General features: G+C 41.5%; 1 long non-coding RNA gene and 1 pseudogene across 3 annotated transcripts in view; one reads left to right on the forward strand and one right to left on the reverse strand.

The window, feature by feature from the left end:
• Positions 1 to 26551, reverse strand: part of LOC138819892 (uncharacterized) — a 70413-nt gene that overhangs the window by 20954 nt on the left and 22908 nt on the right. The window lies entirely within an intron of this gene.
• Positions 11638 to 12632, forward strand: LOC138819891 (mRNA decay activator protein ZFP36L1-like; annotated as a pseudogene).

A 26551-nucleotide genomic window follows, 5' to 3' on the forward strand; every position in this document is an offset into this window, starting at 1 on the left:
GCAGCCAGGAGTATCAGACGTGAGTTTCCTGGCTACTACTCCATCGACCAGGAGCATGGAAGGGCTTCCTGAGCCTGCTGGAGAGTGCGTGGAGGAAAGTTTCCTTGCCAGCCTGAATACAAAAGTTGGCATCACCCTTCCTGGGCCTGTCTTTCTTTTCTTCTCCCCACAGTGGAGCAGAATTGTCCCCTGCTTCATGAAGGATAAATACTGTACAAGCTGGCCCACAGAGTGGCTTCTATTCAGTCTGCACTCCTTCCTAGGTGGGCGGTCTCTGCCCCACGGTGTGTGTGTGCTCACAGGGGCTGATCCTCAGAGCCCAGGCCCACGGGGCAGGCAGGTGCTAGATGTGAGTCAGTGGCACTGTGTCATTCACACAGAAGCTACTGGGTTGCTGCCCTAGCCCAACAGGAGGTGTACCCTGATCTTCTCCCACAGTCCCAGGCGAGGTGCCCACAAGGGCCCGATTGGCCACTAGGATCCTACTTCACCAGAGGGATCAGCATGCCAGATGAAGTGGCTGCCACCTGAATTACTACTTATTTTATGGAGCAGTTTTAAACAAAGTGATATATATTACTGTATGATATATAATGCTATATCCTTGAGTCTATAGTCCAAAATCATTTTTCTTGATACTAACAAAAATGGATTTTATTGTTTGTATTTATAAGGCCATAATGGCAAACTGAAATAAAAGTACAACAAAACTCTTATCCAAAACACATGATTAAATATCAGAATTTGAAAAAAAATTGTATGTAAGTAGTGCAAACGAAGTTATACTAGAATAGTAAAACACACACAAAATATTTATTAGTTACATTCAAAAGTAAAATAAGTAATTACAGAAAGAATTACTACTAGAGGGCTGGGAAAGTGGCTCAGCAGTAGAGTGCATGCCTTGCAAGCATGAGGACTTGGGTTCGATTCCTCAGCACCACATAAACAGAAAAAGCTGGAAGTGGCGCTGTGGCTCCAGTGGTAGAGCGCTAGACTTGAGCTGAAGAGCTGAGGGACAGCGCCCAGACCCAGAGTTCAGGCCCCATGACCGGCAAAAAAAAAAAAAAGAATTACTACTAGATAAAAAATATTACAATAGTTTAACAGGTTGAAGTGATATAGGTTAAATATTTGGTTTTTATAAAAGTTATTTAAATCTCCCAGTTCTGTTTATCTCAGTGAAGGAAAATGTTAGAACGTAGAAATTATATGTGGCACCTCTTGCTTCCAGTACCACAAAGGGGAGTGGCACTTCCTAATGGGAGTCCTGGGATGACACCCACACCCAGCGCATGTAGACCCATCAGAGGTCCCTGTGGTGACCCTGAGGGGGCCCAGGACATCACATTGCTGCTGCAGCAGGTGCAGCACTTGTTGTGGTGGGCTGCGGCCAACAAGGCTCCATCAGTGACCAGATCAAGCAAACCAGCCTCAGGGGCCAAAGCCAGGAGGGAAGGCAAGGCAGACCCCAAGTCCTGCCTTCCATCTGTGTAGACTACACTGCCAAGGCCAGACCCATTTCCCTGCTTTGGAGCACAACAAGGGTAGGGAGTGAGCCTCCAAACGGAGCATCCCCAGAATGCCACCCAGATCTGGGCCCATGCAGACCAAAAGGACGGAGGAGGCTACACAGCAAAGCCAAAGGACTTCAGGCCCCTGGTGCTGCAGCTGGTGCATTGAAAGTCCAGACTCCTCTGGCACTGATGGGCATATGCAGGGATGAGCCCATACCCGAGTTCACAGGGACCAGAAAATGGAAGTCTGTGGGGATGCTAAAGGGGCTCCAGGGTGCTGAGCTGTGCAGCTGTCACAAGCCTTCTGGCAGAGGGGCCAGCACACAACTCCAGTCTCCAGACCACCTTAAAGACTGATGAGGTGAGAGCAGGGGTTATACCGTGGAGGAGGGACATACAAAACAACAAAGAAATCATCTTATAAATATGTTAGAAATAATCGAGTGAAAGAAAAACATTTGAATACCCCCTGCTCTCTCTGTATTTGCTGTTGGTATAATTTGTGGAGGGGAAGGGCAAAAACAAATAGTTTAAATAGGGATACAGGTGGACTCATTGCAACAAGGAGATGTACAAGTCGTTATGTCGAAAAATGAACTTTACAATTTTGGTGGTGGGGGGAGGAGGATGGGAAAGGGCTTGATAAGAAATGTACTCATTGGGGCTGGGAAGGTGGCCCAGTGGTAGAGTGCTTGCCTTGCATGCATGAGGCCCTGGGTTCGATTCCTCAGCACCACATAAGCAAAAAGCCGGAAGTGGCACTGTGGCTCAAGTGGTAGAGCGCTAGCCTTGAGCTGAAGAGCTGAGGGACAGCGCCCAGGCCCAGAGTTCAGGCCTCACAACCGGACCCCCAAAAAAAAAAAAAAGAAATGTACTCATTGCCCTTGTAATTGTAACCCCTCTGTATGGTGTTTTCACAATAAATAAATAAATAAATAAATAAATAAATAAATAAATAAATAAATAAATAAATAAATAGACTGATAAGGTGAACCACAGCTGGGCTGCCTGGCCTCAAAGGGGTGGACTGCCCACCCAGCCTTCCTTCTCCCGTGGACTCTACAGTGTACAAACATGGTGTCCCCAGACCCTACACCCATGAGGGCAGGCAGTGACCTCAGAACGGAGTCTCCCTGGGATGGCACTCTCACCTAAGACCACTGCAGAACAGTACCAGCACCGCTGGAGGAGGAGAAGGCAGCAGTGGATTCAACTCCAGCCCCATGGCTGCCAGATCCTGAGTGAAATGGAGCAACTGAGACTGGGAAGGGAGGTGGGAAGGATGGGTGGGGCTCATCTGGCAATGCTGGGGAGCATGCACACACATCCCCTCACTGTACATCCACCAGAAGGAAGGGGACCCCACTTCTCAACGGGTGACCTGAGGAGGCACCCACACCCACAGGGACTACAGAAATTGAAGTTCATGTGGTGACTTCGAAAGGGCTCCAGGGTACAGCCTTGCTGCTGCACTGAACAACTGGCAAAAAGAAAAAGAAAAAGAAAAAGAAAAACATCCACTAAAACTTCTCATCAATGATAATGTATTATACTTTAAAAACAGTTTTAATTCCCTCTTGTTGTATATTTTTGCATGGAGCCCTTTGAATTAACCAAAAATCTCCACGATTTCCTCATGCACAGTAATACTAATAAATATAGCTTCTATTCTTTTTTTAATTAAAGGAGGTTGCATATAGTTCCTTCCCATGTTTAATTCATGAAAAAGAAATCCTGAATATATCTGTCAAACACCAAACAGGATTTCTTCTGAACTCCTCACTGAAGAAAGAAAATAAAATGACCGAACAACAGGTATCACCCATATTGTCACCGTGCTAGCTTTCTCACTGATTAAAAATAATTCTGCCATGCACATGCAGATCACTTATGCAAAATTTTTTCCAACAATTCTTGTTGTTATATTACATTTATCTTTCTCCTTCTGTCTCCTCTCCTGCTTCTTTTCCCCAGGGTCCTGTTTCCCTCTTACATCCCTTTTCCCTTCAACTTTCTCCCTGTCCCCTCCTCTTCTTCCTCCTGCTATGCCTTTCCTCCTCTCTTACACCTTTCTCCTCCTTTCCTTTCCTCTTTCTCCTACACTTTCACTTTCTTCTACCTCTTCTTTATGGTCCTGGGGGTTGGACTCAGTGCCTTGTGCTCACTATGCAGATGCTCTGCTGCTCACTACAGGCCTCCAGTCTAGGCTTCATCTCAATGACCATCTATTTCTGATTTGTTTTTAAATAGCAAAACCAACAAAGACTTTTGATTCAGGATTTAATTCATTGTACATATCCTGTGCCATAAATATGTGCTACTTCATACATTCTGGCTAATAGGTTTTGATTATGTCTTGGGGTTCAGATAAACTCATCAGAAACAATGTGTTTGAAGGCAATCTAATGTGATCCTGTGTTACTCCCAAATTAATGAACTGGTTACTTTGTATCTTGCACAAGTACTTCTATATTGTTCCCAGATTAATGAACTATCACTTTGTGGTAACACCCACAGTAACACTAATCCAAGGATTGCTGGGGATCATAAGATTAAGTCCAGACAGGAAAATCCATGTGATATGTATCTCAAATTAACTGCTAAAAAGCCAGAAGAAGACTTGTGGCTAAGTGGTTTAGTGCCATCCTTGCACTGAATAAGATGATGACAGAACCCAGGCCTGAGTTGAAGACCTGTGGTGGGTGCACGCACACTCGCACATGCACGCATGCACACATGCACACATGCACACACGTGCACATACACACAAACACACACACACACACAATTTCCGAACTAGAGCAAGTAGAATATCTGTTTTTTCTGATAAGATGTCTGAGTTTCTGTCCCATGTGTTTGTATATTTTTGAAAGCTGTATCATCAACTTACCTAATTTTAATAAATGACACCTTGTTCACTATTATTTATGTTTGAAAATATTTTAAGACACATTTTCATGTAGAAAATTGAGTTTGTTCCCCAAATTGTGACTTTCTTGGTTTGTAAGAATGAAAGAATTGTGCCTTTAATTCATTAGTTCATAAATTAGAAAAGTAACCACAACCCTAGAACCAATTGCCTTTGAATTCTAAAAGCCACACAAATATATTAGTTTTTATTTATCCTATCTTTGATTCAACTCATCTTTCTCAAAATAGTTTTTAGTTTTACTTAAATATCCTGCCATTTTTCTAACCCGAACCCTAACTGGAACATTCAGGCTAACCCTCACACTAATCATACCCTAATCCTTCTATTATGAACAGTTTCCTATTTCACATTCATCCTACTTGTAACTTGACTTGTTTTTCAAAAATTTACTTTCAATTAGACCCTAAAATTTCCATTTCCCTAATGCTAACATTAAGCCCATCTAGAATGGAAACCTAACTTTCACCCTAATGATAGTCCAATTCTAATGTTTAAGAAAAATATTCTAGTTTTTATTCATTCTAGTGAATGCTCCAGTTTGCCCTAATTCCCACAAATTTCCTGACTCTACATCTGAAGTTATATTGTTCCCTAACATGAACCATTATGTGTCCTCAAATTCTCACATCAGGAAAAATATGGTAGTTTCCCTGTACCCTAAAACAGTTTCAGATTTACTCATCATCTAGTCCATTACTTAAGCTAACTCTCAACTGAAACCTGGCTGGAAAACTCTCATTAATCATTACAAGAATGATCACTGAGAAATAAATATAATGATAATGCTCTAGTTACTATTCAATCTCACATTTTTTGCGTCCACTTTTTAGTGAAAACTCAATTTCATACTAAAAATATTCCTATTCATAACACTAACCATAATCAGAACAAAATACTGACCCTAATCTTAATATAAATTATATGTCAACACTAACACAAGTAAACTAATTTTCACTCATCCTGACTTGATTCAAATAAGGCTTCCAAACATAGGTTACAATTTTTTCCCAATACCTTAGTCATTTTCTAACCCTAAACTTAACCTTAACTGGAACATTGAGAATAACCATAAGCTGATTGTAAGTAGATTCTAATATAGCAATACTCTAGTTCACATTCATTCTAACTCTTACCAGGCTTATTCTAAAATTTACCTTCAATTTGAGCCTCATTTTTTTCTCCTTCACTCTAACCCTAATCATGGCTATAATCCTAACCATAAACTTGACCCTAATGGTATCCCAATTATATAATTTATGAAAATCCCTCATTTTGTGTCATCCTAACTGAAATTGACTTGTAATTCTTGAAATAAATTGCAGGTTTTCCTAAACCCTACAGATTTTTTCACTCTTAACTCTGAATCTATCTTGTTCTATAACAGGAATCATAATACCCATTTGATCTCAAATCCTGATATTATGAAATAAAATGTATTTCCATTATTGTAACATTTCCTGAATTCATAGAACCTAAAATAAGTTCAGATTTATTTAACATTTAACCCATTCCTTTTTTTTTCTTTTTGTTGGTCATGGGGCTTGATTTCTGGGTCTGGGCATGATCCCTGAGCTCTAGGCATGGGCACGATCCCTGAGTTCTTTAGCTCAAGGTGTGCACTTTACCACTTGAGCCACAGAACAACTTTCAGGTTTTCTGGTGGTTAATTGGAGATAGGAGTCTCACAGACGCTCCTGCCAGGACTGGCTTTGAACTGCAATCCTCAGAAATCACCTTCCAGGAATGGGAGTTCAGGGAAACCATAACCAATCAACTAAGTGACTTGAGAATAAACACTGAACACAAATTAAGGAAGTAAAGAAGTTCATACAAGATCTATAACAAACCCCCAACAAAGCCAAACAATTAGAAGGAAAAGAAATGAAAAACAAAGTAGAAAGTCTTGATAGTAGGTTAGACCATGCAGAAGATTGAATCCCAGGGATTGAAGACAGCCTAGATATTATAGAGAAAGAACATTCAACCATCCAAGACAAATCCAAGAAATATGGTAGATCTATTCAACATTTTGAAGACACCATCAGAAGCCTTAATCTGAGGATAATAGTTGTAGAGGAGCACCTAGAGACAGAAGGTAATGGTCTAGGAAATTTGTTTAATAGGATCTTAGCAGAGAACTTCCCAAACATGCAAAAAGATAGGCCTATTCAGACACAAGAAGCTTTTAGTACTCCAAATAGACCAGACCAAAACAGGACATCCCACCATCATGTTGTAATCTGCACAGGATCAATTCAGACCAAGGAAAAGATCCTTAAAGTTGTCAAGGAGAAAAGATCAATCACATATAAAGGGAAACTAATTAGAATCAGCTCAGATTTCTCAGCAGAGACAATCAAAGCAAGAAGAGCCTGCAATGATGTATGCCATGCCCTAAAGACAAACAACTATCAAGCAAGAATACTGTATCCAGCTAAACTCTCCTTCATAACCTCAGGTCAAATAAAAACCTTCCAGAGCAAAGAAAAACTGAAACAATACATCTCCACCAAACCAGCCCTATAAAAGATTTTTAAACATGTCCTATACATAGAAGACCACAATAAAGGCCAAGAAACCTCACCCAAACTGAAAATCCAAGAACCATAGGAAGAACCTAGTTACCACAGCCCCCAAGAAGGTGGATAAAATGGCAGGAACTCCCAAATACCTCTCAGTCCTATCTCTCAACATTAACAGACTTAAGTCTCCAATTAAGCGACATAGACTGTCTAGTTGGATTAAAAAGCAAGATCCTTATATCTGCTGCCTTCAGAAGTCACACCTTGCCCTTAAAAACAAACACATTTTCAATGTGAAAGGCTGAAACAAAATCTACCAAGCAAACGGCCCTCATAAACAGGCAGGAGTTGCAATACTAATATCAGATAAAATAGACTTCAAATTAAAATTAGTGAGAAGAGATAAAGAAGGTCGCTACATACTAATTAAGGGATTGCTCCTTCAGGAGGATATTACAATTATAAATCTCCATACACCAAACAACAGAGCACACAAATTTATCCAAGAAACACTACTTTAACTCAAATTCCACATAGATCCAAAGACATTAATTGTTGGGGACTTTAACACACCACTCACTCCACTAGATAGATCAACTTGGCAAAAACTCAACAGAGAAACTGCAGATCTGAACAACTGCATAGATCAACCAGATTTAACAGACATCTATTGAATATTTCACCCAGCAGCATCAGAATACACCTGGGTTTACATGGGACTCAGTGTCAGGTTAGCCTAGACCACTTGGCTAACTTCCCCATGTACCATGCATATTGTATGCAGTGTGATGTCAGTGTACCACATTTTCAGGGTGTGAAAAGTCTGACATTCTTAATGCATATTTGTAATGTAGTGCAGCAGAAACTAGGAAAATATTGCTTGGCATTCTGTTTTGGTTTGAGAATAAGACTTACAAAGCTTAGCATTGTGGTGGAATATACAGAGACTCTGTGTTCAAACAAAAGGAGGGTAGACAATAATGGAAAGAGTAACACTGATCAACATGCATTGTCCACATGAAATAAAATGAAAATCTCTTTAAAACTATTTAAAGAGATAGTATTTATTATTTATTTTACAATTATTATTTATTTTATTATTTGCTTATTTGTTACAAATAAACTGCTGATGGCTCACACTTGCAATCCAAGATAGTCAGGAAGCTGAGATATGATGATCCCAGTTGACTTTTGGGGGATGGTAACTTGAGGTAAGACTCTCATGGACTTTCTGGCCCAGGCGGTTTGAATCTTGACACTCAGATCTCAGACTTCTAAGTAATTAAGCTTACAGGGGTGAACATCCAGCTCCAGGCTTCCAAGTGACTATTATCTCCAAATAACCACAAAAATGCCAAATGTGGCTCAAGTGATTGAACTCCAGCCTTCAGCGAAAAAAATCTCAAGGGACAGTACCCAGGCCTCAAGTTCAATTCCCATGAACAACAACAACAAAAACAAAGAATCATCAATAGAATATGTAATCACTGTTGTTGTTGGTACCCTGTGCTTACATGGTAAATATCAGTAATTGTTCAATGATCTCTTTGTGCATCAAACTATTAAAATCATCTTTGCCATACATCCTGACTCCACATGAGGCAAAAACAGCTAACAAAGATGAAATAAAGATCCTGTGATCATTACTCAGACCAGTTCTCCCCACATTCTGGTGGCTGTTGGTGACTGTGGGAAGAGGCTATTTTTCTGAACAGACAATGTCCACAGATGCACAGTGAGGTCCCTCAAAAGCTAGCAGAAGGGATGCACCTATGCCCATCCTCAGTCACTGTAAGCATGGTGGGACTCATTTTCTGAGAAGCTTTCACACTACTGCTGTGTGTAGAATACAGTCGTCAAACTGGAAATGAGTTAATATTGATACTAGAGCTAACTCTCAGCATCTATTATTGCATCCCAGAAGGAGGTGATGCACAGAGATACGTGCATGTGTGTGTAAGTACACACCTTGTGTGAACAGCAGTATTGGGATTTAAACTAAAAGTCTCACACTCTCACTCAGCTTTTTCACTCAAGTATAGCACTTGGCACTATACTTCTTAAGCCAAAGTTTCACTGAGTTTTTTTTTGGTTAGTTAACTGGAAATATGAGTCTCAGGACTTTTCTGTCCATATTTTTCTGCAAACTCTAGATCTGAGCCTTTTGAGTATCTAGAATTATAGGTGTGAGACACTTGTTGCCAGCTCCAACTACTATCCAAGGAGACACATGGCTTTATTGATACAGCTGGTTGGCCTTGGTTTATGATTAGTGGAGATTGGAGTTGGAACTCCAGCCTTTCCTAGGGCCTGAGTTGGTAATTCTAGGCATCTTGTCACCATTCATCAGACAGAATTGCCTTTAGCCTACTTGTCACAGAATTGAGAGGTAACTACCAAGTCTCCTGGAATTCAGGGCCAATGCAAGGGATATCTGTTGGTTCTGAGTAACCAGGGCTGCCATTTCCATAGCCTTTCAGGCCTCCAGATTTGCCTGCTAGATCACTGTACTTCCTATGCTTCCAGCACCTTTCACTCACAAGGACTAGGGCAGGCCCAGGACTCTGCTTTGAGGTGCCATGTTTGTTTATTGGGTGAAGAATATGAATGTAAGAATCAGCAAACTCACTCAATCCAGGGCATAGAAAGCTGTTCACAGGCTTTCAGGATTTCAGCTTGACCATTCTGGGGTTGACTCCCACTGCCCCTACCTTGAAGCATCCTCTTCAGAACCTAGATCAAGAGGGTCCATAAGGGGGCTGCATTGCATCTCAACACTGCCTAGCTGCTTTCCTGCTAAGCTGCTCCTCCTGCACTCCTCCTGCTATGTGTGATGAAGGGGGCCAGAAAATCTATACCAAAATAATCCTGCTATAGCATGTGGGGTCAAAGTTCATAGGGCATAGAAACATTTTCCTGGGTTTTCATACTCAGGAAAATGAATGATTATTCTCTTTTTTGATTGGTTTTGTTTTTCATTATTTCTGGATGCTGTATATGTAAACACAGACTGGTTCAAATGTGCTCTTTGAACAATGTCTTAATTTGATAAGCAGACATCTCACAATAAGTCAAATACCCAATAGCCCCATTTGTCAAAGGTCTTCTCTTCTCCAACACCTTCAAGAAGATGCAAGAAAGAAAAGAAAATATTTTTGTAACCCTTCTCTTTGATCCATGTGTGAACACAAAGTGTGGATCCAAAGTGTGGATCAAAGTGTGGTAAAGCAACAGTCTTGACCAAAAAAGCTCAGGGATAGCACCTAGACCCTGAGTTCAAGCCCTTGGAACAAAACAAAAGCACAAGAAAACAATCCACAATATGTATGGGATATATGGATATACCTGTATTATACCATAACTATGCTGTAAAAATAAACCTATTAGAAAATTTAAATTTGTTTTCTTTTGTAGCTCAGTACCCGAAGCTCAGGCCTATAATACTACTTACTCAAGAGACACTTCTCATCAACTCACCAGGAAAAAGCTGGGAGTGAAAGTGTTGCTCAAGTGGCAGAGTGCCCGCCACAAAACTAAAAGCTAAAACAAAAAGCTTGAGCTCTGTATTTAAACAGAATACTGGACCAAAATATTTCTTTTGTGTCCCTGTCTACCTTCTATCTTTCTAGAGTGAACTGAATCAATACTGTTCCATTTTTACCAGAGAAAAAATTGGATCTGAAAATGGTGCTCGGAAAACTAGATATTCACCTTCAGAAGATTGAAACTCAGTTGCTATCTCTTACACCATACCACCTACACACACACACACACACACACACACACACACACACACACACACACATTAATTCAATTTAATCAAAAGATCAGTGCTAGAGAACCTGCTATTGATTACATGTAACACTCAGATTAGCCCCTTCCAAGTCAAATCTCTGGGGCTAGGGAGTGAACTCCAGGCCAGACACACACTAGGCAATGCTCTAACATTTGAACTGTGCCTCTATCCCTTTTTTATTTAATATTTGTGAGAGGGTCTTACTACCTTGCTTCAAAGTGCCACTGAATGTATAATATCCTTGCACTGTTCCCCAAAAGCCCAAATTACAGCCTCTGCCAACATTTCCAGTTTTTCTCATTTTTCTTCCTATCTTCCACACACATAATCTCACTTCAGAAGATACTTTTCTCAGGTATTTGTTCTGATGAAAAACTGACTACTTGCCGTGTGCTAGTGGCTCACGCCTGTAATTCTAGCTACTCAGGAGGCTGAGATCTAAGGATCACAGTTCAAAGCCAGCCCAGCAGAAAAGTCAGTGAGACTCTTATCTCAAATTAACCACTAGAATACCGGAAGTGGTGCTGTGGCTCAAGCAGTAGAATGTTCGTCTTGAGCTGAAGAGCACAGGGATAGTGCCCAAGTCCAGAGTTCAAGCCCCACGACTTACGAAAAACAAACAAAAAACCTGACTACATGCAACCCAATTAATATGCAGCAATCCCTTGTATTTGATGCACTGACATTTTATAATCTAAAAAGAAAACAAAAAAAGCCACTTAAAGTTCTATGAGGGCAGAGTGAGAAAGGTGAGGGGCCCTGGGATTAGACATGTGGGACTCCTGACCTAAGTGGCAGAGTAAGCACCTTCCCCACATCAGGACCTTCATGACACCAAATCTGCACCTTTGTCCTCTGTCAGTGTCCACAATGACTACCCCACTCATATCTGCCACCATTTTCAACTTGAGAGAAGCTTTATGCAAGTTTTGGTTGCCAAGATGCTCAATGACAGAGCTCCCAGAGAAGGGGCTGCTTGCTGGACAGGAAGGCAGTGGTCTCTCCTGCTGCTGAGGTGTTTCCCTTGGAGGCACTTGGCCAACACCCTGCCCAGCACCAAGTTCCACCAGAGCTAGGTCATCAGCTACCTGAAGGGTGAGCCAGTCCCAGTCTTGTACTCTAGGGACAGCAGCTTCAGAGACTGCTCTTTCTCACAGGTGCTGAGCAGCTGCTGCCCAATCAGAAGCAGACCAAAAGAGGCAGGTCAACTCCAGTCGCTATAAGAACTAGCTGTTCCTCCAATTTGAAGAAAACACCTATAAATATAGAGACAAGTGTCACTTCATGCACAGCATCCATAAGCTCCACAGCCTAGCCTGCCATCCCAAGTGCAAGATCTAGTACCTTCCATGTCACCAACCTTTGCCTCTATGAGCCCTGCTGCCACTTCATCCTCAAAGCCAAGGAACACAGAGCCCTGGCCAGGACCTTTCTGCAGACCTTCCCTATCTCCAGCATAGCTTTAGCTTTGCTGGATTTTCCAGTGCCAACGAGACTGCTGCCACCACGAGGCTGTTAGATAGCCCCACGTCGATCATCCCAACACCCATCCTGATTGCCGATGACCTCCTGGGCTCACCCAACCTTCCTGATGGCACCAATAACCCCTTCACCTTCTAGAGTCAGGTATTTGTTCTTTACCTCTTTCATGGGGCTGCCTTTCATGTCTACCCCACCACCTTCCTATTCTGATCCATGTCTGAGTTCTCTCACATGTTTGATTCTCATGCCACCCCTCAGAATTCTCTGTTGGGTCAAGGCTACCTGTGCAGTACAGCAGGAGCCATGCTGGGTCAGATTCCCCCATCTTGGACAATTCAGGAGACCTGCCCATTTTCAGCAAACTTTCCATCTCATATGACTAAAGCACCAGGGTAAGGAGGGACACCCCCAATCCATTCCTTCTACTCCCCTTCCTCCTGCACCACATCCTAGATCCAATTAATCACCAAAAACCTGGAAGTGACCTGTATTTCAAGTGGTACAGTACTAGCTTCGTGCTAAATGAAGCTCAAGGATAGCTCCTGTCCTGAATTCAAGCACCAAGACCACCACAGAACATCAACAATAAAAAGATGAGTGATTTGGAAATGGAAAAATGCCTTTAAAGTCAAGTAGATCCACTGAAATGGAAAAAATAACCCTGTCCTATGACTAAAGGACTCAATATTGTACTTTATTTTACTTTTTATCAGTTGTGGAGCTTTAGTCATGGCCTGGGCAAAGTCCCAGAACTTTTTTGCTCAAGACTAGCACTCTACTTCTTTAAGCAACAGCTACACATCTGGTTTTGGGGGTGGTTAATTAGAGTAAGAATATCACAGACTTTTCAGGCTGGCTTTGAATTGTGATCCTCAGATCTCAGCCTCCTAGAAGCTAGGATAACAAATGTGAGTCACCAGTGCCCAGCTAGGACTTAATATTTCTAAAAGAGGGCTGGGAAGTTGGCTCAGTGGTAGAGCACTTGCGTTGCATGCCTGAGGCCCTGGGTTCAATTCCTCAGCACCACATAAGCAAAAAGAAAAAAGCCAGAAGTGGCGCTAGCTCAAGTGGTAGAGCGCTAGCCTTGAGCTGAAGAGCTGAGGGACAGTGCCCAGGCCCAGAGTTCAGGCCCCACGACCGGACCCAAAAACATAAAATATTTCTAAAAGAGCAGTACTTTTCAAATTGCCTTTGCATTCAAAATACCCCTTACAAGATTGTGACCTGGGTTTAAATTAATTGCAAAATTCATTCTAAAATGTGTAGGGGACTATAAGAAATCCTAAACAAACTAATTGGATACTGCAAAAACAAGAGGAAGTTAAGTAGGGAAGGATGACTCACATCTGTGATCTTCGCTACACATAAAGAAGAGATCTGAGGACAGTAATTCAAAACCCACCTCAGGAAGAAAAACCTTTCCAAAAATTATTTCCAAAAAAACAACAACAAATATCCAAAATTGGAGCTATGGACATGAGAAAAAACTGTTCAAGGACAGTATTAACATATATTTTCCTTTTTCCTGTATATGTTTTTCTTTAGTTTAAAATTGCCATTGCCCAAATTTTGTTTCTCTGATATATTTATCTTTCATGCCACCTTGGAATTTGAACTCAGGACCTTGCTCTCTTGCTTATTTTTTGTTCAACGCTTGTACATAGAACTTTAGCTACACCTCTAGTTCCTGACTTTTACTGATTCATTGAATAAGGGTCTTTAAGATTTGTCTGCAGGTGCTGCTTTGAACCTCCATCTTTAGAATATGCCACTTTAGAAGCTACAATTAGTGAGATGGTCCATGACACCTGGCAAGTCATTTTCCATTTATGCAAGTCTTCTTTCTCCTATTTATGATGTATTTTATGTCAGTGTTCATATTTCTTATGTATCTTTTTTCCAAATTTTTTATTGTGATTGATTACATAATTTCATAAATTTCAAAGTATTTTGGGATAGTGATGCTTAGTTAAAGTCACAAACACATTCTAACACTCATGGGACAAATTGCCTATCATGGTCCATGAAGTTTATGATTTCTATGGGCTTTGACTATACAGTTATTTCTTCCAGATTGAGTGATATTGCATAGTGTCAGCTGTTTTCTCTTTCCCACTCATTTCCTCCCTCCCATCACTGCCTTTAAGTTGTTTGGCTTGTTTTGATCAATGTCCGGTGCAGCCGATGGGTCCCACTGTTGTATGTTTTCCCGTTTCCCTCTAGTTCTGTGTCCTCCTCCTAGTTTCCCTCTGATGTGCACATATATACCATATGTGGTCAGCGGTATGGGGTCATTTAGTAATCATTGGACTAGATGAGTGGGGGTCTTTTGTTTCTCGAGTCTTGTTTACTGTGTTGTATCACCTTATGTTCTGGATTTAACATCCACTTATCAGGGAGACCATGTGCCATTTGTCTCTTTCCTCTTGGCTTACCTCACTCAACATGATTTCTTCTAGTTCTATCCATTTCCCTAATTTAACTTCTTCCTTCCCTTTTTCTTGCCTTTTTTCTCTGGCTAAGGTTTCCAGAAGTATATTGAAGAAGAGTGGAGAAAGTGGGAATCCTTGCCTGATTTTAGGAGAATGGGTTGTTTTTCCCATTAAGTATAATATTGGCTGTTGGTCTGTCGTATATGGCTTTCATTGTTTTAAGGAATGTTCCTTCTATTCCTATTTTTCCCAGAGCTTTTAACATGAATATTGTCTCTTATCAAAAGCTTTTTTTCTGCATCAATGGAGATAATCATGGCTCTTGACCTTGGGTCTGTTGATATGATGGATTACATTTATTAAATTATGTAGGTTAAACCATCCATGCATCTCTGAGATGAAGCCTACTTGGCCATGATGTATGTTTTTTTTATATGTTTCTGGATTCTGTTGGATAGAATTTTGTTAATGATCTTTGTGTCTGTGTTCATCAAGAAGATTGGTCTGTAGTTTTTTATTGTTGATGTTGTTGTTGGGTCTTTGCTTGGGTTGGGGATGAGTGTGATATTGACATCGTAGAATGAGTTTTGGATAGCTCCCTCTTTTTCTATTTCATGGAAGAGGCTGAGGAGTATGGGTGTTAGTTCCTTTTTAAAAGTCTTACAGAATTCCATAGTGAATGCATCTTGTCCTGGGCTTTTCCTTGTTGGAAAACTTCTGATTGCTTCCTTTATCTCATTGTAAGATATTGGCTTTTTTAATTGATTGGTTTTTTGTTCAGTTTGGGTAACTTGTATTTCTCTAAAAATGCATCCATTTCTGATAGGTTTTCTTTCTTAAAGAGTATGGATTCTGGATATAGTTCTTTAGAATTGCTTGGATGTCCTGGGTATTTGTTGTGATTTTTCCCGTGGCATCCCTGATCTTGTTAATTTGGGTTTCCTCTCTTAATTAATCTTGCCAAAGGTCCATCAATTTTATGTATTTTTTAAAAAAATTTTTTTTAAAAAAATACACTTTTGGGCATTTACCCAAATGTATACAAACAAGACCACACTAAAGCTACCAGCACAACTATGTTTATTACAGCATTATTTACCATAGCAAAGATATGGAACCAACCCAGAAGCCCCTCAGTAGATGAATGGATCAAGAAAATGTGGTATATATACACAATGGAATTCTATGCCTCCATCAGAAAGAATGACATTTCCCCATTTGTTAGGAAATGGAAAGGCTTGGAAAAAATTATATTAAGTGAAGTAAGCCAGGCCCAAAGAAGCATAGTTCCCATGGTTTCCCTTATTTGCAATATCTAGTATAGGTATGAGTCAAGCGGAAAAGTTCAGATAATGTGATGTTAGGAAAACGAACCCTCAAATATGTATTTTAATGTTTTCGTTTCTTTCATGCATGTGTTTCTAACGCATTTATAAGATTATTTCTTTGTTGCTTTGTATGTCCCTCCCCCACAGTATAACCCCCGCTTTCACTTTATTTGATGTCAGTATAACATGTGGAGGAGATGGGGACCAACAAGTCGTTTAAGGATTCAGGTGGACCTGTTGCAACAAGGAGAATTACAAAATGTCATGTCAAAGCAAGCTTTACAATGTCGGTGTGGGGGGGGGAGGGGGGTATGATTGGGTAGGGGGAGGGGGGAGGCTGGGAAGGGAGGTGAAGGGTAAACAAAGGAGGAGGCTGCAATGCTTGGTAAGAAATGTATGCATTATCCTGCCAATGTAATTGTAACCCCTCTGTACTGTATGCTCTCAAATAAAATAAAATAAAATTAAAAAACAAAAAAAACCAGCTTTTTGTTTTATTAATTTTATTTATAATTTTCTTAATCTCTATCTCGTTAATTTCAGCTCTTAATTTGGTAATCTGGTTCCGTTTAGTAACTTTAAGTTCCACTGTTTTCATGTTTTTCTAGTAATTTACAACATGGGATTATTTACTTAGTCCATCTCTATTTTCTTGATGTGGACACTGAGGGCAATAAATTTTCCCCCTCAGGAATGCTTTTGCTGTGTCCCACAGGTTTCTTGATGTGTATTCATTTTCATTGAATTGTGGGATCTTATGTATCTTGTTAAATATTTTCTCCCCAAACTAGGTTTTTGGTGTTATTTAAGGTGAAATTTTCTTAGATGTTTGCATGAAGCACAATGGATGTGTAATGATACTTGAATTCACTGTTGGAAGAGAGTCCCATGAACCACTACATTTACTCTGGCATTTGTCCCAATTGACAGATTATGAGCTTGAGAATCAAGGAGGAACACCTTTCTAGGATGTCTGGTCTGCTATGTCCTAGAGCTAGTGTAGGGACCCTATCACCATATAGAAGCACGGCCTGGACTTTTGCCACTGCCTATGCATTTAATAGTTGCCTCTATATTCAGTAGATGCTCTTGTACAGCTACAGGTGTTTCAACCCACTCAGGACCCATGTGCCTGGGTCATCAGATTATAGGAAGAAAAAATCCACAGTATATAGGATTCAAGAATTGTACAACATAAATATTGACATTTTAATAGAGTTAGAAGAGTAAATAAAATAAACATTTTACATCAATCATGACAAAAAGTAAAATAGATATTTTCCCAGGGAGGGGAGAAGGAACCTATAACACTAGATCTTCCTATAAGTTGCCTATAAGCAGAAATGCTAGGTCAGGGTAGTCAAAGGGATCTACCACCTCATTACAGGAAGGCTTTTCTTCCTGAGTTGAGGGAGGGACATATTCTTATTTCTCCATTGGAGATTGGTTTTCCTGCAGCAGATATTCTGTGAGGACAGACTCCCTTTCCTCAACTGAATCAAGCTTTCAGACATCACCCGAGGCCTCATGCATGCAAGGCAAGCACTCTACTACTGAGCCACCTTCCCAGGCTCTGAAGGTGCTAATTATATCGAAGTGATTATTATATACTCAACAAGGACTGTATTATCACTATACACCCTAAGTATGTACAAACACTACTTCAAATTTAAGCAGAACACATCAAGGTTTTGAAGACATATGCCTGTAAAGCTATCTACTTGGGAAGTTGACATTAGTTCAAGACCAGTCTAGTTATACCTACACAAAGCTCCTTCTCATTCACTTGCTATGTGTGGTGGCACACATCAGTCATCTCAGGTACAAGGGAGGCTGAGAGTAGGAGGATTTTAATCCCAGGCCAGCCTGGGATTAAGTTCCCTGTGGAAAAAGTTCCTTGTGACTCCAACAAACTACTCAAACAAAGAAAGAAGTGGTGCTGTGGCTTAAGTGCTATTTCCACAAAAAAATTCTCGTAAATGTGTATATATATTAAAAAGGTGGGACTGTAGGGCTGGGAAGATGGCTCAGTGGTAGAGTGCGTGCCTTGCATGCCTGAGGCCCTGGGTTCGATTCCTCAGTACCACATAAGCAAAAAGAAAAAAGCCGGAAGTGGCGCTGTGGCTCAAGTGGTAGAGCGCTAGCTTTGAGCTGAAGATCTGAGGGACAGCATCCAGGCCCAGAGTTCAGGCCCCACGACCGGCCCCCCCCCCAAAAAAAAAGGTGGGAGTGTGGAGGAGGCTCAGATAATAGTAGACTGAATGGTAGGCAGAAAAATCAAAGGCAAATAATTTCAAAGTACAGGAAAACTATGTATAAGTAGGACATAAAGAACCTCAATGACAGCAGTTGACCAATAGTAGATTGTGGCTCTTTAGAGGAAAAGAAAACAGCAGAGAGGGTTTTTCTACCAAAATATATGTATTTCTGAATCACTATAGTGAAACTCCTTGCTTGGTGCAGGTGGCTCACGCCTGTAATCCTAGCTACTCAGGAGGCTCAGATCTGAGGATCACGGTTCAAAGCCAGCCCAAATACTTCTTCAAATAGTTTGTTCCAGGCAGGAACATCCATCAGACTCTTATCTCCAATAAACGACTAGAAAACCGGAAGTGGCACTGTGGCTTAAGCAGTAGAGCACTTGCCATGAGCTGAAGAGCATAGGGACAGACAGTGCCAGGCCCAGAGTTCAAGCCCCATGACCAACCAAAAACAAAAACAAACAAACAACGAAAAAAAAAACATAGTGAAATTCCTTGGTGCAGTTCATACATACACAGAAATGCCAGGAAAGAAAAACAGGCTCAGATGTGAAGGTGGGCACAAGTGGGAAAGGTAGGGAATTGAATCTCATGGGAGAAGAATTATAGAGGGGCTGATGTTGATTGGGATATATTTTATATATGTGTGGAAATTTGACAAATCCTTTTGTGGCTAATAAAAATTTAATTATTTAATCTAGCAGCAATGGCTCAATTCTAGCTACTTAGAAGGCTGAAGTTCTGCAGAAACAAGTTTCAAATCCAGACAGAAAATGTTATTGGAAACACAGTCTTTAAAATAATAGGCAAAATCTAGCTTGCATATGTGTTTCTATCATAGCTGGGTCAGCTGAGAAAGCAAGGTAAGAAAGAGCAAGGCTCTGATGTCAAAAACCAATACTTGAAGGGGAAAAGGGGCATTTTATAAGTCATAAGAATTGTCTGTATTCAGTGGATATAAGTTCATATCAAATTCATAATTTAAATTTTTATCCAGTGTTATGAGCTCTATTTTATATTGTAGATACCACTTACAAAACAAAAATGTGATGTATGTATGTATCTCTCTCTATATATATTTATCTATGTATCTATGTATCTATTTGTCTATCTATCTATCTTCTATCTATGTGACTGCCTGAGTGTCTTCTATTTTGCCAGTTCTTGAATTCAGGGCATGAACTCACATTCCTTAGGATTAGCTTGATTGCTCATGGCTGGCAAACAACTGAGCCAGGCCTCCATTCTGTCTTTTGGTTAGTTTATTACAGATGGAGTCTGTGGACTTGTTTTTAGGATAGGAGTGGCTTCAAATAATTATAATCCAGTTCTCAGGAGAAGACCAGCTAGGCTTATAGGCACGGGTGAATGGTGGAAGGCAAAAGGCTTTCTTTCAATGAGGTCTAGTTTGTTTATATATTTGTCAATAATATTGTTGGTATGTTTTTTGGAAAAAGTAATTTCTTAATGCAAGATCATAGTGGTGGAGCACTAGTCTTGAGCAGAAAGTTCAGGGAAAGACCTTGGCCCTTGGTTCAAGCCTCAGGACACACACACACACACACACACACACACACACACACACACACACACAGCCTAAAATGTATAAAAACTATGCCAACTTTCTCAGGACACAAGGCTTTTTTTACATAGCTGCCAACTTTGGCTCAAATACACAGGCATCCAAAGAAAACTTTATTTTTATCTATTCTGCATTCATGGTGATTTCTTTGAATAACCAGTTCAAGGTTCTAAAACCCACAACATAAAAGATCTCATTGAGATAAACAGATGGACACACAACTGTAATCCCTTCACTCAGAAGGTTTTGGCAGGAGGATTGGAGTATGACTCAAATGTGGTTGACACACCAAGACCTAAGGTAAAACACATCAAAAATGAATAAATAAAATATCAGTCCCATGAACCCTTGCCTTATCTTCTTTACTCCCTAGGTCCAGGATTATGGTGTTCACCACATCACAACCTGTTTAGTTATTTTAAGAAACAGATGGATGCCGGGCACTGGTGGCTCATGCCTGTAATCCTAGCTACTCAGGAGGCTGAGATCTGAGGATCGAGGTTCAAAGCCAGCCCGGGCAGGAGAGACATGAGACTCCTATCTCCAATAAAAACCACCAGAAAACCGAAAGTGGTGCTGTAGATCAAGTGGTAGAGCGCTCGCCTTGAGCTGAAGAGCTGAGGGACAGCGCCCAGGCCCAGAGTTCAAGCCCCATGACCGACAAAAAAAAAAAAAAGAAAGAAAGAAACAGATGGTTTTCCCTGATGCAAAGGGTCAGAAAAGGGTAAATGTTGTTCAGAGTCCTTTGGTAGAAACCAAGTCCTTAGCACAAAATGCAGGGATGTTCTTATTGGTCTGTTCCAATGTAAACACAGCAGATGGGCTCCTAACCCCAGGCCCCTGGACAGCAATGTCTCTGTGCAATACTAAGGTGAAGGCAGTTCCAGACACCAGAGGAAGAGCTGATTGTATGTGAGGATGAAATTCAGCAGGGTCAAGCTTGCTTCTCAATACACACACACCACTACTACCCTTACCACCATTACCACTACCACCACCACACCAAAGAGTCTTTAGCATTCTGGCCATCTGCCTCTCCCCAAAACTTATGCTATTATACAAGTTATTCCAAGACTAACTGATCAGTGTTGAAGGGATTGAGTTGCCACTGTTCTTTCTATACCTTCCAGTGTTTCGTGTTTCAAACTAAGAAGGTCTAAGGTGACCACATAACTGCCTAAGTTGAAATGATGTTTGCATGGAGACCTAGCTATGTAATGGTGGACAAGTTGCATAACTTCAATCCTCAGGTTTTTTTTAATCTGCAAATGGGAATAAGGATTAGTATAGGGGTGCATGCCTGTTTACCTATTTATGGACAGAAGGAGAATAGCAGTCCACAGCCAAACCAATGTGAAAGAAAATGGAAAAAAGCAAAAGGACTGGAAGCGTGGCTACAGTGGTAATGTCGAGGTGCTGCCCTAACTTGTGGAGAGCCCTGAACATAATACCACTGGAATTCACCAAAGCAAATTGAAATACCTCGGAATGCCTGATAAAATATCTGTAAGAAATAATGAAAATATAAACATGTGTCACACATCCCCTCACCCCCTAGTCCCCATATCCTATGCAGGACAGAGCTGAAAGCTCAGTAAAGACTTGGTGTTAAGGATATAGGCCTGGGATGGGCCTAGTGTGGCCAGAGTTGCTCTGACAGGTACTGTTACCAAGCAAGAATGCATAGGCTGTCCTTCCTCACACATGTGTTCATTGCCTTCTCCAGGCTATGGGATGAACATGTCTGAAAGCACACTTGAAAATGTGCTATGCAACTGGGAATATGGCTTAGTGATAGAATGCTTGCCTAGCATGCATGAAAGTCTGGGTTCGATTCCCCAGTACCATATAAACAAAACAAACAAAAGAAAGCTAGAAATTGCACTGTGGCTCAAGTAGTAGAATGCTTGCCTTGAGCAAAAATAGGCTCAGGAACAGTGCCCAGCCCCTGAATTCAAGCCCCAGGGTTGGCAAAACAAAAAAACAATAATAATTTAAAAAAAACTTGGTACTGCCGTGTGCCAGTGCCTCACGCCTATAATCCTAGCTACTCAGGATTCTGAAATCTGAGGATTGTGGTTCAAAGCCAGCCTGGGAAGGAAAGTCTAGGGGACACTTATCTCCAATTAGCCACCAGAAAACTGGATGTGGCACTGTGGCTCAGATGGTAGAGTGTGTGCCTTGAGCTGAAGAGCTCAGGGACAGCACCCAGGCCCTGAATTCCAGCCCCAGAACTGACAAATTAATTAAGTAACATTTTTTCCACACATATCCTGAGCTCCCAACCCCACAAGTACTGAACATAATATGACCAAAATGCAAGCTTAAAGTGCAGTGAAGACTCAGAGGCCTGGGTAGGAACCTAGAGTCACCAAAGTTGTTCTGGTTGGCACCAACGTACCAAGCAGGAAGGGACTGGATGTCCTTTCTCACATACACCTTCACCTCCTTCTCCAGGCCACAGAATGAACATGAAAGTATAGATGAAAATTTGGTGCAGACTTGGAGAAAGGCGAATGACCTGGGCAAGATATGAGTTTGCGAGAGCAAGTTCTGATGGGGTCTTTCTAGACCATCCCACATTGGGCCATATACCATGAACCTCTATTAAAGATACCAAGCTTCCATACTCTCCACATTTTATCCTACAGTCAGAAGAAGACAACATGCATCAAAATCTTGATGGCCAGGCTAAGAGCTGAGGTGCTTGCCTAGCTTATGAGAGGTCATGGGACACAATACCACTGGAATTTACCAAAAAGAAATAGAAATAATTTTGAATGCCTAATAAAATGTGTATCAAACCTATATGATGAAAACAAAAATCTTTTTGTGTTGGTCCTGGGGCTTGAACTCAGCCTAGGTGCTTTTCTTGAGGTTTTGTTTCCCTTTTGGGGGAAGGGGGGAAAAGGAAGGGAATGGTTGGTGATTATTGAAGAAAAAGGACTTTTCTACCTGGACTGGGTTCAAACTGCAATCTTCAGAGCTTCGCCTCTTGAGTAGCTAGGAAAGCAGACATGAACCACTAGCACCTGGCAGAAATGTTTTCCACAGATCCCCTTATGCCCTAACTCACTATCTTCTCCAAAGCAAGATTTGTTGAGGTCCAGCCAAACCATACTACATTAGGCCTTATACCCAGATCCTACACTCATAATTCCAGGCTTCTGAACCCTTTGCATTTTCTCAGCACCTGAAGTGAAAGGAAGTCTCTGTAGAACAAGGGTTCAGCATCCTGGAGCCTCTTTTATGCTGAGAGTGATCTGGAGTATGGCTGAGAACAAAAAGAAAAAGCCATCTAGAACACACTTTCTGCTCTCACCTTCTGATACCACCGCCCAGCTTCTAATGAGACAGATCTCAGGTCAGGCCTGACACAGTGATGGTAAGGGACATGACTCAGTGTAAAGGTGCCTACCTAGCTTGAAGGAAGCCATGGAACACAGTATCATTTTCATGTTCTTAACTCTAGACAAAATACTTTCATATGCCTAGTACAATGGGAATAAAACCTAGATACTGGAAAATGAATGTCTTATACAATTTCCCCAACCCCTAGGCTTTGCTAAGGACATGAAAACTCTGAACAGGCTGATAATAGATGCAGATTCTGAGTTAATCAGACTAGGAATTGGCCAGAACATGAAGCAGGCCCAGACAATGAACATGGCCCAGACCTGAGCAGGTCCAGAGTTGAAGCAGGCCAGGTGCAGACCCAGACTCAAAGCAACCAGGACTCCAAGCAGCCAGGACTCAGAGCAGCTCAGACTCAGAGCAGGCATAGAAAAGATGTGGACATACTGTCTGGGAAGGTGGCTCAGTGGTAGAGTGCTTGCCTTGCATGCGTGAAGCCCTGGGTTCAATTCCTCAGCACCAAATAAGCAAAAAGAAAAAAGTGGGAAGTTGTGCTCAAGTAGTAGAGTGCTAGCCTTGAGCTGAAGAGCTGAGGGACAGGGCCTAGGCCCAGAGTTCAGGCCCCACAACTGGACCCCCCCCCAAAAAAAAAAGGAAAAAAAAGAAAAGATATTGGGCATAGGCTGGACTACAAGGAGGCCCAGGAACAGGTCTGGAATTGGAACCAGCATAGACTCAGAGTGGGCACAGAGTCTGAGGGGCCTAGACTAGGAACAGTCTTGGACTCAGACTCAAAGGACACCTGGACTCAGAGTAAGCACAAGAAACGGACTTTGACTTGGACTATGTGCTGCAGACTTAAAGGAGGTCCAGGCTAGAAATATGCCTGTAACCAGAACTGGTGCAGATTTCCGAGCAGGCCCAGACTACAAAAGGCCTGGACTCGGACTCTAAGGAGGTTTGGACTCCAGGGAGGGCCAGACTCGGCACAGGGTTGTATTCACTAAAAACAAAATGAAATCACTTAGTAGGACTAATGAAATGTGTATATGTGTATAAGACCTATATGCTTCATATTTGCAATTAAAAATTTAGAGGAATAACGTAGAAGTAACTTGTATTGAAGCTCTTCTGCTTTCATCCTTGCTATGACCTCTTCCAAAAACAAAAATCTCTCCTCACATTCCCAGGCTATGCAACCCCTTCCTAGCCCAGCCCTGAATTAGCTGTGTGTATCAAGCTGGACACCTACATCTCTTGAGCCTCAGTTTTTCTGAGAAAAAGGAAATGAGACCAGCTTCTACTCTGACATCAAATGCCCAATTCAAAAGGTCCCTCCTCTGAGAAGCTTCTCTGCTCCTCAGGAACGACAAGTATGGGGCCAGAGATTGTCTGCCTCTGGCTGTGTCTCTACATTGGGTATGCCTAGAAGACCAAGGTGGACTCTTTTTCTTAACACTGGGTACGTGTTTGCTGAATTTATGAAATTTTGCTACTATGCACATTCATCTTTACACCTTAGAAATCACCCCAGATATTCTTTCCTCTGGGATCCCTCCAAGGGCAGGGAGTACCCTATTGGGGTATCACCTACCTGAACACAGAGCATCCTAGAGGGGCATCACCTGCCTGAATACAGAGTACCCTATGGGGATATCACCTGCCAGAACAATCCATTACTACCCTCCAGACACATTTGTCTTCATGGGCAGCCTAGATACCAACGGTACCACCTAAAAGTAAAAGGTGGCACTGCTGGGAAGGCCCGGGAATTGCAGAACTGCCAGGTAAGATGTTGATTCACTGCTGCAATGACTGTCAGAGCCAAACCTAAAGCTGCAGGACCAGCAGAGGAATCCCTGTGTTTCCCAGGCTACTACCAAACTATCAACTGTAATTCTTGTTCTTCACTGTGTGTTTTAGGTCATCAAATTAAAATCTCAGAATCCCTAACCCAGAGAATTAGTAATCACTTTGTGTTGATTAGAACAATATCAACTGTAAATGACAGAAAACACAAAACTGAGCAAAAGAAAAGGTAATGTACTTCTACCTGAGAATGAGAAGCTGAGGTGCAGCTTCAGGCTCAGCTGTATCCAGGTGTGCAGGCAGCATTGTTGCAGTGCCCTGCATGTTCAGTGTCTAATGTCTTCTGCTTTCTCTACAGTCCATGGAAGGGGGAGGGGTGGGCTCTGATGGAGCCACAAGCCCCAACCCAACCTGTCTAGGTCTTGTGGTCTCTTCTTGGGCCAGTCAAGATTCAGGACTCTGGGATGCTCTGTCCAAACCAGTATCCTTCCTATCCCTGGAAGATGAAGAACTCTATAAAGAAATTGTTGCAAGTGCCTCCCAGAGGAGAAAGATAAAGCTCACTATTAGCCACCTTCAGAACAATGAGCTACCTTTTCTCAGCTTATCCTGAAATGAAAATAGCTTTGTTGCACATGGCTTTCCCTCCTTATGAGCACTTCTAGGGATACCTAATGTGTCAGGCTCCTGTGTTAGATACTCATCTCAGCCTGGTTATTATGATTCCCTTCCTTGCAAAAACACTACACACACACACACACACACACACACACACACACACACACACACACACACACACACACACACACACACACACACACACACACACACGCCTTCCAAGTCCAAAATCTGTTGGGTTGAAGATGGACATGCATGGCTTCAGGACTAGCTTCACAGTCATAGATGCCATAATCATAGATAGAACAAATATCTCCTTCAGTCACCTACCTTGGTTTACTTCTCTCTCACTCTTCCTGCAAAATTCATGCCAATTGCCTATCACCATGCACCAACATCAACTCAAAATGGATTAAAGACCTTAACATTAAACCTGAATCTCTGAAACTACTGCAGGACAGAGTAGGAGAGACACTTGAACTAATAGGCACAGGAAGGAACTTCCTGAACAGAGTCCCAGGGTCACAACAAATTGGAGAGAGACTCGACAAATGGGACTACCTTAAAATAAAAAGCTTCTGCACAGATAAAGCTATTGCAACCAAGCTAGAAAGACAACCAACTAATTGGGAAAAAATATTTACCAGCAATATATCAGACAAGGGGTTAACATCCTGTATATACAGGGAACTCAAGAAACTAATCCCTCCCAAACCTAACAAACCAATTACTAAATGGGCAAGGGAACTAAAGAGGGACTTCTCAAATGAAGAAATAAAAATGGCAAAGAAACACATGAGGAAATGTTCATCATCCCTGGTGGTGAAGGAAATGCAAATAAAGACAACCCTGAGATACCACCTTACCCCAGTCACAATGTCCCACATCCACAAATCAGCCAATGACAAATGCTGGAGG

This window comes from Dipodomys merriami, unplaced genomic scaffold (genome assembly GCF_024711535.1).
Source record: "Dipodomys merriami isolate MVZ:Mamm:240054 unplaced genomic scaffold, mDipMer1.0.p SCAF_821, whole genome shotgun sequence".
NCBI lineage: Eukaryota > Metazoa > Chordata > Mammalia > Rodentia > Heteromyidae > Dipodomys > Dipodomys merriami.